This window comes from Patiria miniata, unplaced genomic scaffold (assembly GCF_015706575.1).
Source record: "Patiria miniata isolate m_02_andy unplaced genomic scaffold, ASM1570657v1 HiC_scaffold_11, whole genome shotgun sequence".
Classification (NCBI taxonomy): Eukaryota; Metazoa; Echinodermata; class Asteroidea; order Valvatida; family Asterinidae; genus Patiria; species Patiria miniata.
In genome coordinates, this window is record NW_024037049.1 from 1,111,230 (window position 1) to 1,122,080 (window position 10,851).

Below are 10,851 nucleotides of genomic sequence, written 5' to 3' on the forward strand. Positions count from 1 at the left end.
CCTACAACACCTAAAGAAATCGAAACACTCATCCGTAAAAGTCCCGTCAAATCATGTGAACTTGATCCTGTTCCTACAAAACTACTCAAAGACTGCGCACCAGCTTTCTCATCAATGATCGCAAAGATTGTCAACTTGAGTCTCAAGGATGGGGATATTCCAGCAGCATTAAAGATCGCCCATGTTCGTCCATTGCTGAAGAGGCCAGGACTTGATCCAGAGTCGCTTCAGAACTACCGCCCCGTGTCAAACTTACCGTACTTGTCTAAGGTCCTAGAGCGGGTTGTCTTCTCTAGACTGACTGATTATTTACAATCTATCAATTTGTATGATAATCGTCAATCTGCATACCGTGCCAATCATAGCGTCGAGACCCTGTTAGTTAATTTATCTAACCACATTTTGTCAGAAATGGATGTCGGCAGACTTACAGCAGTCGTTCTACTGGACTTGTCCGCAGCGTTTGATACGGTCAACCACGACATACTTGCAAACATTATGTCATCTTTTGGTATTTGTGATCGTGCTCTTGCTTGGTTCAAGTCATACTTGGGTGATCGTCATCAGCTGGTATGTATTGGTAACGCCAGATCCGATATAGTTGAACTGAAACATGGAGTTCCCCAGGGATCTGTCGGCGGGCCATTGTTGTTTACCATCTATCTCAGTGGTCTGAAACATGTCTTGGAATCTCATAATATCAGTTACCACTGCTATGCTGATGATGTTCAACTCTTTGTGTCATTTGCACCAAATCAAGATGACGCCTTGCTGACTCTCCAGAAACTTGAATCATGCATCAATGATGTCAGTGTATGGATGAGTTCTAACTCTCTCAAACTCAACACTGATAAATCTGAACTTATTATGTTTGGGTCAAAGTCACAACTTGCTAAGATCAATGTCCATGGTATCAACATCCAAAATTCACCTGTTAAGTTGTCGGCGACCTGTCGAAATCTGGGAGTCACCTTTGACTCACTTATGTCAATGTCTCATCATGTTTCTAACACATGTAAATCTGTCAGATTTCAACTTCGTAACTTGGGTTTAATTCGGAAGTATCTAACCCACTCAGCAACAGAGAAACTTGTTCACGCCCTCATTTCATCTAGGTTGGATTTTTGTAATTCCCTGTTGTATCAGCTACCCCGTAACCAACTTGCTCGCCTACAAAGACTCCAAAATTCTGCCGCTCGAATTGTGACCCTGACACCCTCTAGAACCCATATCACCCCGATTTTGCAGTCTCTGCATTGGCTCCCTGTTGCTGACCGGATTAAGTACAAACTGTTACTGCTTGTTTTTCATTGCCTTCATGATTCAGCTCCTGAATACAACATAGACCTATTAACTCCAAACAACCCATCCAGGCGATTGAGATCTTCTGATGCTTCTTTGCTGGTTGTCCCTCACACTCACAAATCTTGGGGTGATCGATCATTTTCTCATGCAGGTCCTCATCTTTGGAACAAACTACCCCTCGCCATTCGCAATATCTCATCGCTTTCTGAATTTAAAGTTGCCCTAAAGACCTATTTGTTTCAGACCACTCAGAATATTCTTGTTTAGTTAAATTTAATTGTTTTGTTATTTCTGATTTGATATAATTTTTGTTTGCGCCATGAGCGTCATTTATGGCGGATAATGGCGCGGTATAAATTTCCGTTATTATTATTATTATTATTAATGTCACCGTGCTATATTATTTTTCCACAAGTCATATAAACTCGTATTTCATCAAAGATACAATTTGCATTGGGGTTTGGTAAAATTTCTTTCCAATTTATTATTGTAGTTTTTTTAGCCTTGACTAAAAAATGGCAAGACATTTATCCACAAGGCCAAGGCTTTTGCCCTCAAGGCCCTAAAATCAAGCCTTCGGGCCAAGGCTGAGAATCAAGCACTACATAACTGGTTGGTGGACTACTACATCTTGGAGATTACATGATAGGACAAATATGTGTCCTGTTAATTTTGAAGAAAAAAAATTATTGGTAATTTTCCTTTCCAATAAATTTTGATAAGAAATAATGATAAGTAACACATATTGTAACTTGTAAACTTTCTTTATTGTGCATTAAAACAAATTCCCCATTCATTTTTTTTTTGATCTACCTAGTATTTAACATCAGGCATTGGTCTGGAAACTGTTTAATCCACAAATAGCTCAACTAAGGTTGTACTTGACATTCTAATTATTGGTGTTAAAAATCCTTGGTGACCTTCTAAATTTAGCATTTGCACTTAATTGCAGACTTCTAGATTGGAGTTTGATCAAATATTGTAAATTGTATACAAAGTATATTGCTCTTATGTGGAATAACCTATTTCAGCACGTAATCCTTTTCACTTCACTTAATTTAATTAAGATATGAATTTGTTTTGTCTTCAAAGTTATCATTATTAACCTTGCTGGGCTCCCAGACTACTAGCTGAGAGTCCAGCCCAGGTCTGACCATTACTCTAGCATGTATTTTTGTTTATGCCACAATTGCCTTTTTATCCCAACTATTTTATCCCAAAACTCAAGATGTGTATAAAGACTATTGAGACAAAAAATATATGTGGGCATAGGATTACGTTTAAGATAGAACTATGACTAAAGTAAATTCTCTTGACCTGATGTTACTTTTCTGTTTTTGATTGTTTTACCATAAAAAAACAAAGACCATCATTTAAAAGGCATTCCCAAAGCAAAAAAGGCAATAACAAAAAAGAAAAACCCATTTCAATGGTCGTTACAAAAAAGTGAACCCATGTTGATAACATAATTCTCGCAAAATCTTTATCCTGGGATATAGTTCAATCCAAAGGTTGGTGCTCCAACCTTGTGATTTTGGATCTACACTTGAATGAAGTCTGCCAAATGGTGGGGGGGGGGGATCAAAGAGCAAATGTAAGAGATTTAGATTTGGACTCTTAACATTAAAATTGTGTCATTGGTCTGCCTTTGAAAACCTACACTATTAGTTATCCCACACGCATGAGTGGAACACAGAGGAATGTAGTGTGTCTGTGTCCAATGTGCCGCAAGGCCCAAGGCCTAAGGAACACAGACACACAACAGTTTCCGTGGAACACGAGTGCAAGTGGGGTAACAATTTTATCTTCAAGCAAACTTGAATGCATAGTTAAAATGGAACCTGTACACTGGACATAACTTGCATCAATTATCCTATTCAAGTGTGCATGCAGTAGGAATAGCACAATACAATGTGCGACAATGTTGTTGCCACAGATTGACCAATCAGGATCAAGGATTCAAATTCGCTTGAAGTAAAAAAAAGAAAGAAATAAAGAAGACTGTCCTTTTGGTAAACTTGTTCATAATCGTCTCATCTAATTTTGTCCTCTTGCTTTTTCATTGGGCCTTATCTTCGGTTTATGTAAATAATAGAACGGATCAGTGCCAAGAATCTCTTCAAATATGCCCTTGTGGGGGAAAAAAAGCAGCTTGACAAATCCAAGCAACCGAAAAACCTAGTTGCTCACCATTTCATTAATGTCACAAGATAAAACCTCTTGTTTCATTTTCTTCTGTAAACTGATGTACTGGTCTCTAATAACAGGAAGTTGCTTCTCCAGACTTGCAAGATGTGCACATTCTTGAATGGCTGTTGGGAAATATCAATATTTACAAACTTTAATACTAATTATACTCTAACCCAAGGATAACTTTTCTTGGATAAAGTTTGTCAATGGTAACTGACAAAAGTTTTTGAATCGGTCATTGGAAGTTTTGATAAATCTAAGTAAACACGGACATAAACATGTACGGACAGACATGCATGCCACATACAGGGTGGTTAAGAAAAAAAGGCCACCTACTCTTGACAGCAATTTTCACCTATTTCTAAAAATCATTTTTAACTGTTGATTAGTAGCTATTAAAGTACTGGCTTTTAAGCAATTGTGATGAAAAAATCATTGCATTTGCTTATTTTGTCGATGAGCTATGCTAATTTGAACATTTCATGTGCGAAACCTGTTTGTCCATGGAGGTATACATTGCCTTCGCTTGACTGAGCTCAGCCATTGGAGCTTCATTTGAAAGGGCATGACATTTGATTGTTATGTGTAATGTTATGCAACAATGAACTTAAGTCGACAGCTCATTGAGGAGATGATCTTAACACTGACATGAATAATTGGACAGCTTCAATAAAAGTTACCAGGGCAAAATATTTTTTGGTAAGAAGGTTTTTTAAGTTTTATGAACTACGAAAACGTTAAATTTACATAAAATAACCCGTGGACAAGACTGATTTTGGTGACTTGTATTCAAATTAGCATAATATCAGTATTTTTGCGACTTTTACTAAGCTTTTTTCACCCTGCATGATTAAAAGCCTATACTTTACTACTATGTGAACAAATAATTAAAATAAGTTCATTAAGTAGGTGGAAATCGCTGTCAAAAGTGGGTGTTTTTTTTTTTAACCACCCTGTATAGTATAAGTACAATGCCGCTGAGAGTGTTTATTAGCTAGGGTAATCTTACTTTTGTCAGATCAAACTAACATGCAATTCCTACTTCAGAACACACCACTTGTCCCTGTTGGTTTTGTTGACTTTCTGAATGAGGATATGTAGGCCAACATGCATTTTCAAGTTTGATTTTGGTTTTGGATATAGGGGGAAAATATTAGCAGGTCAAGGTACTTGGTGTCTGATCTGCAAAGCAGAAATTATTTTACAGAAAAGTGTATATGCAGCCACTTTTACAGTGACAAAACCATACCCTGATCCTTGGGAACCACTGATTTGTATACATTTTCACATGGCATGTCATCAAGTAGGACTGCTATAACAGATCAGGCCAGTTGTAAAGTCACCTGACCAACAGTCGTAGTCTAATTGGTCATTTTTTGACTGCCTGACCCACAGTGGCACATTCTTTAAAGATATAGTCCATCATTTGTAATTTGTGCATTTTGTTCGTTTGAAGCAACAAAAGTGCTCTAAATCTAAACAAGGGTCATGAACAATTAGCCTGATGAAGTTTCAGCTCAGCTTCAGCTGTTCATTTTGAGAACAACAACATTCTAGAATCTCGATTTCAAATCAAAAGTTGCTGAATCATGTTTTGAATTGGGCCTGAATTCAGTGTCCGAGACACGTTCTCACTGAGCCGATTGCAGCTACGCAATGTCGCGCACTGATCCAACGAATTATAGCAACTGCGTGTGCGTTGTGTCAACGCTTGCGCGCGCTTCGCCGAATAAAAAAAACGAACTACTAATGGAAATTTCCAATGGTGCTTCTTGAGACGCACCGTTGGAAAGGCCTTCTTTCGTTGATTTCTTCAAAATGACAGCTTGCCAGAGAGAAAAATTTCACAGGGAGTTTAGTCTTCTTACTATCTTTCAACCAAGTATGTTTTTCAACAATAATTACGCCAGTCACTTTTTGGATAGCTGCAAATGATGGACTCCAGCTTTAACATGTCAGGGACTGAAAATACTGGCTACTTACAGTTTTACATATAAAGTTTATGGTTGCACCATTTAACAAATCTCTTTTGTGAGTTTGTGAGGCACTGACAAGAACCGGGGAAACTGAACATTTCGGATGGTATGCTCTGCCCATCATCAGGAGACTGAGGGATTCCAACAGTGAAGGGTGGTTATGCAATAGAACTAGAAGCGGTGAAACGTGAAGGTGTGAGGGATGCAATTGTGGAAACCAGGCTGGGGCAGGGGATGTGAAATGATCAGAGGTGGAAAGGAGTGAGGAGGGAGGTTGCCAAGGGTATAGGAGACCCACAGGCTGATTAGGATGGGGGAACCAAGTTGTCATTGGGTATAGGAGACTAATTGGACTGCCTAGAGAGGATGGGGTGCAAGATTTCGCTAATGGAAGAACTGAAAACCTGGGGTACCATGTCTTGTTTGAAGAGTTTGATAGGGTGCAGACCAGTAAATCGGTCCGAAATTGCCTGCGCCGGCCAAATCACGATTTGCATGCCCTCAAAATCTTCGGTATTTGAGCATGCTGTGGGCCATGAACTTGAGGGTTTGTAAAAAATATTGGTGGAAACCGTGCACAGGACTGGGAGCTTGCAGTTCTGTGTAATTTTGATGTAACTTGGACCCTAAAAGCGCTCTACTTTGCAATGGAGTGTAGGCATCGTTTTTCAAAATGGCGATGGGCTTCAGGACTATTTTCAGGGGTGATCATCTTCAGATGGAAATTTCTCCTCAAAGTCATCAGTTGACCCCCCGAAAATTGAAAAGAAAATGAAAGATGATGAAATAAGCTTTAATTTGATGTGTGTCTCGAACACCTTGGAGAGTTGTGAGTATTTTTCCCGAATTTTTGAAGTGGGAGCATTTACCATTGGGGTCTATGGAAGTTTATTTACTGGTCTGCTACCTATAGTTTCAAAATGGCGCCTTCCATCGTTTGTTGTCAAATGTTTGCGGAGTGTTTTTTTTTCAGGGGGGCGGAACCTGGGGGGGGGGGAGCAGCGTTTCAAAAGGGGTCACCAATGGCGGTTCCGCAACAAATGCGCCCAAAATCTGCATAGGGCCGATGGACCGTCCTCCGATCACAGCAATTCGAGCGAACAAGGGGGGGGGGGGGTAATTTGGGGTCGGAAGGAGCAAAAACTCAATTAACGCCCGTTGGGGGCGCCCTACAGTAAGGTAGCCGCAAACAGAGGGCTTGTTTTCAGGCCAGAAATCGCAGTCAGAGATTTTTTTCTCGCAATTTTTTGATGAAATACGAGTCATCCATCCTTCCTCGTGCCGTACAAGTGGTTTGGAGAAATTTTTCAAAACCTCGCTTCTTTATAGGGTGCAGACCAGTAAATCGGTCCGAAATTGCCTGCGCCGGCCAAATCACGATTTGCATGCCCTCAAAATCTTCGGTATTTGAGCATGCTTTGGGCCATGAACTTGAGGGTTTGTAAAAAATATGGGTGGAAACCGTGCACAGGACTGGGAGCTTGCAGTTCTGTGTAATTTTGATGTAACTTGGACCCTAAAAGCGCTCTACTTTGCAATGGAGTGTAGGCATCGTTTTTCAAAATGGCGATGGGCTTCAGGACTATTTTCAGGGGTGATCATCTTCAGATGGAAATTTCTCCTCAAAGTCATCAGTTGACCCCCCGAAAATTGAAAAGAAAATGAAAGATGATGAAATAAGCTTTAATTTGATGTGTGTCTCGAACACCTTGGAGAGTTGTGAGTATTTTTCCCGAATTTTTGAAGTGGGAGCATTTACCATTGGGGTCTATGGAAGTTTATTTACTGGTCTGCTACCTATAGTTTCAAAATGGCGCCTTCCATCGTTTGTTGTCAAATGTTTGCGGAGTGTTTTTTTTTCAGGGGGGCGGAACCTGGGGGGGGGAGCAGCGTTTCAAAAGGGGTCACCAATGGCGGTTCCGCAACAAATGCGCCCAAAATCTGCATAGGGCCGATGGACCGTCCTCCGATCACAGCAATTCGAGCGAACAAGGGGGGGGGGGTAATTTGGGGTCGGAAGGAGCAAAAACTCAATTAACGCCCGTTGGGGGCGCCCTACAGTAAGGTAGCCGCAAACAGAGGGCTTGTTTTCAGGCCAGAAATCGCAGTCAGAGATTTTTTTCTCGCAATTTTTTGATGAAATACGAGTCATCCATCCTTCCTCGTGCCGTACAAGTGGTTTGGAGAAATTTTTCAAAACCTCGCTTCTTTATAGGGTGCAGACCAGTAAATCGGTCCGAAATTGCCTGCGCCGGCCAAATCACGATTTGCATGCCCTCAAAATCTTCGGTATTTGAGCATGCTTTGGGCCATGAACTTGAGGGTTTGTAAAAAATATGGGTGGAAACCGTGCACAGGACTGGGAGCTTGCAGTTCTGTGTAATTTTGATGTAACTTGGACCCTAAAAGCGCTCTACTTTGCAATGGAGTGTAGGCATCGTTTTTCAAAATGGCGATGGGCTTCAGGACTATTTTCAGGGGTGATCATCTTCAGATGGAAATTTCTCCTCAAAGTCATCAGTTGACCCCCCGAAAATTGAAAAGAAAATGAAAGATGATGAAATAAGCTTTAATTTGATGTGTGTCTCGAACACCTTGGAGAGTTGTGAGTATTTTTCCCGAATTTTTGAAGTGGGAGCATTTACCATTGGGGTCTATGGAAGTTTATTTACTGGTCTGCTACCTTGATGGCCTCTCTGGTGCTGTGTGGAAACCAGGGCTCAGTGCTGGTTATGAGCTCGGCCCGGTGTCGATTGATACGGTGGTACAACTACTTGCGAGAGGCACATACATTGTACCATTTTTTAGTGTTTTCATTGTACAAAATTTGGTGCTTTAATCCCACATTTCACATTTGTATCTTCAGTTCCTGACATGTAAAAGAACATTAAAGAAATCTTATTTCTATCATCAAATTTTCAAGGTACATGTAAATGAACTTAGAAATCAGAAGTTAATTGTCAGGTGGCATATGGTCGGAATTGTGACCAAACCACCAAACTTGGCAGATAGATTCTTTTATACAACACCTGAATAAATCCCTGTCATCTGATTGGTGGATGGTTGATCACGTCATTGAATTATTGGTCCCACAAATGGAGCGTGTGTGGCGCGCAGCGCACAATGCATGGAAGTTCTATTGCACGTTGAACAGAACTTCCATTGCACGGTGTCACTGCTGCTGGTGGTGGCGCCGTTTTAAATTGAGATTATTAAATTGAATATGATTATAACTTCCCTTGAATCATCAAATATTGTGAGAAAATCTGCACGGGTAACTCCAGTCAAAGTAAACAATAGACGCAGGTGTTCAAAGTTAATCATTAAAAACATCTCTTCCTTGTTTCAGTTCATAAAATGAACAGAGCACTGTAAATGTCCCCAAAATTATCTTCACACGCGCGAGAGAGATAATTTGATACGTCTGCTGTCTTGTAAAGCAAGGCCAGTATAGCCGCGTCATCCATATATATTTGCTTTGAGCTCAATGATTAGCAATTAGTCACAAATACTACATGGTACAACTCGTTTTGCTCCCATTTATATGGCCCAGTATCGGCTCTGTGTGATTTGCTATTGTCATGTTTGAGGTAAGCGTGCCACTGTTACATCATGGGCTGTATCAGATTTCACCCAGTGCTCTGTTCGGAACATTTTATGAACCGAGACAAGGAAGAGATTGTTTTCAATGATTTACTTGAACACACTGATCTATTTTTACTTTGACTGGAGTGCGTTTCCGTGCTATATTGTGTAGGCCTACATATTTTGTATCAAAACCCATATAAAAAAATCATTCTGGGCTGTTTATTGATCACTTTTCACACTTCAAAAACAGAAAACAAGGTATCATTTTACTCACATTTATATTTTTTTAAATTAAAACATAGTGTATTGCTATCAGTTCACATCGGAAATTTAGTGGTGAAAAAAAGAAGGCTGAATGCCTCATACAGGCATGACCGCTTATGAAAATAATTAAAGGATTGAAGAACTTTAATCCTCCAACTAACCATACTCCCTTTTTTGACAAGGTTTTCCAAGCCGAGTGACCCACAGGATTGCTGGGGTTGCTGTTTAAAAGGCCGATCCGCCGTAATGATCACCACTTCAATGTCACAATAGAAATCACGCGCCATTTGAATGCCATCATTAAAAGGAGGATTACGTAATGTTTCACCCAACTGTTGGAAGTCGGTAACTGTTACGAATAGCCAACAACTCTATTTTGGATCGTTACTTTGTCCTCAAATTATTCAGTCACTTATGGTTGCAGACCAGTAAATAAACTTCCATAGACCCCAATGGTAAATGCTCACACTTCAGAAATTCGGGGAAAATGCTCACAACTCTCCAAGGCGTTCGAGACACACATCAAATTAAAGCTTGTTGCATCATCTTTCATTTTCTTTTCAATTTTGGGGGGGTTAACTGATGACTTTTAGGAGAAATTTCCATTTGAAGATGATCACCCCTGAAAATAGTCCTGAAGCCCATCGCCATGTTGAAAAACGATGCCTACACTCCATTGCAAAATAGAGCGCTTTAAGGGACCCAATTTCATCCAAATTGAACGGAACTACAAGTTCACAGTCCTGTGCATGGCTTCCATCCACATTTTTTACAAACCCTCAAGTTCATGGCCCACAGCATGCTCAAATACTGAAGATTTTGAGGGCATGCAAATCGTGATTTGGCCGGCGCAGGCAATTTCGGACCGATTTACTGGCCTGCAACTTTATGTGCTTTAGAAAAAGTTATTAAAGTAAGGATACATGTAAGTAGAATTGCCAAAATATACTTTTTAACAAATGAGAAAACCCAAAAATATACCCAAATATGGGACACTCGGGGACACATACTTTAATGCTCCATTGAGGATTTGTCTCACATTTGCTTACATCAAACAGATAATCAAAACTGTTTTACCGTTTATGAAATCTGATTGGCATTGTCTCAGTGTTGAGGGAACCAAGATTCCGAACCATCGTAGAGGATTAACGGGTGGCTCTTCATCATCTTCATGTTCAAAATCAGCTATTGTTGAAGGGTCTTGGACATCAGAAGTTATATCATCTGTATTAGTAAAATTCATGATTGTTGCAGTAGACGTACAGTATGTGTATCCTGAAATTAACTCCCTTTTACTTTTTTTAAAAAATATTTCCTTTGAGTAAAACATAAAAATGAGCATACTTTTTTATCAATTAATTTCCTTATCAAAGTATATTCTACGCAAAACAGGTTTATTGCAGTCATGTAGATCTAATTCCAATTATTGCAGTTCTTCGTGTGTGCAATATAAGGTTCAGACATGCTTTCAAACCCCATCGCACCATTCGGCAACATCCAAAATGATGTACAAAATGTACATCCCAAA

General features: G+C 39.9%; 1 long non-coding RNA gene across 1 annotated transcript; it reads right to left on the reverse strand.

Moving 5' to 3' along the window:
- Positions 1-2,053: 2,053 nt before the first annotated feature.
- On the reverse strand, positions 2,054-10,567 carry LOC119741503. Its single transcript, XR_005272739.1, has 2 exons — positions 10,401-10,567; positions 2,054-3,617 (listed from the first exon to the last, which is right to left on the reverse strand). It is a non-coding gene; the product is annotated as an uncharacterized LOC119741503 (long non-coding RNA).
- Positions 10,568-10,851: the final 284 nt, after the last annotated feature.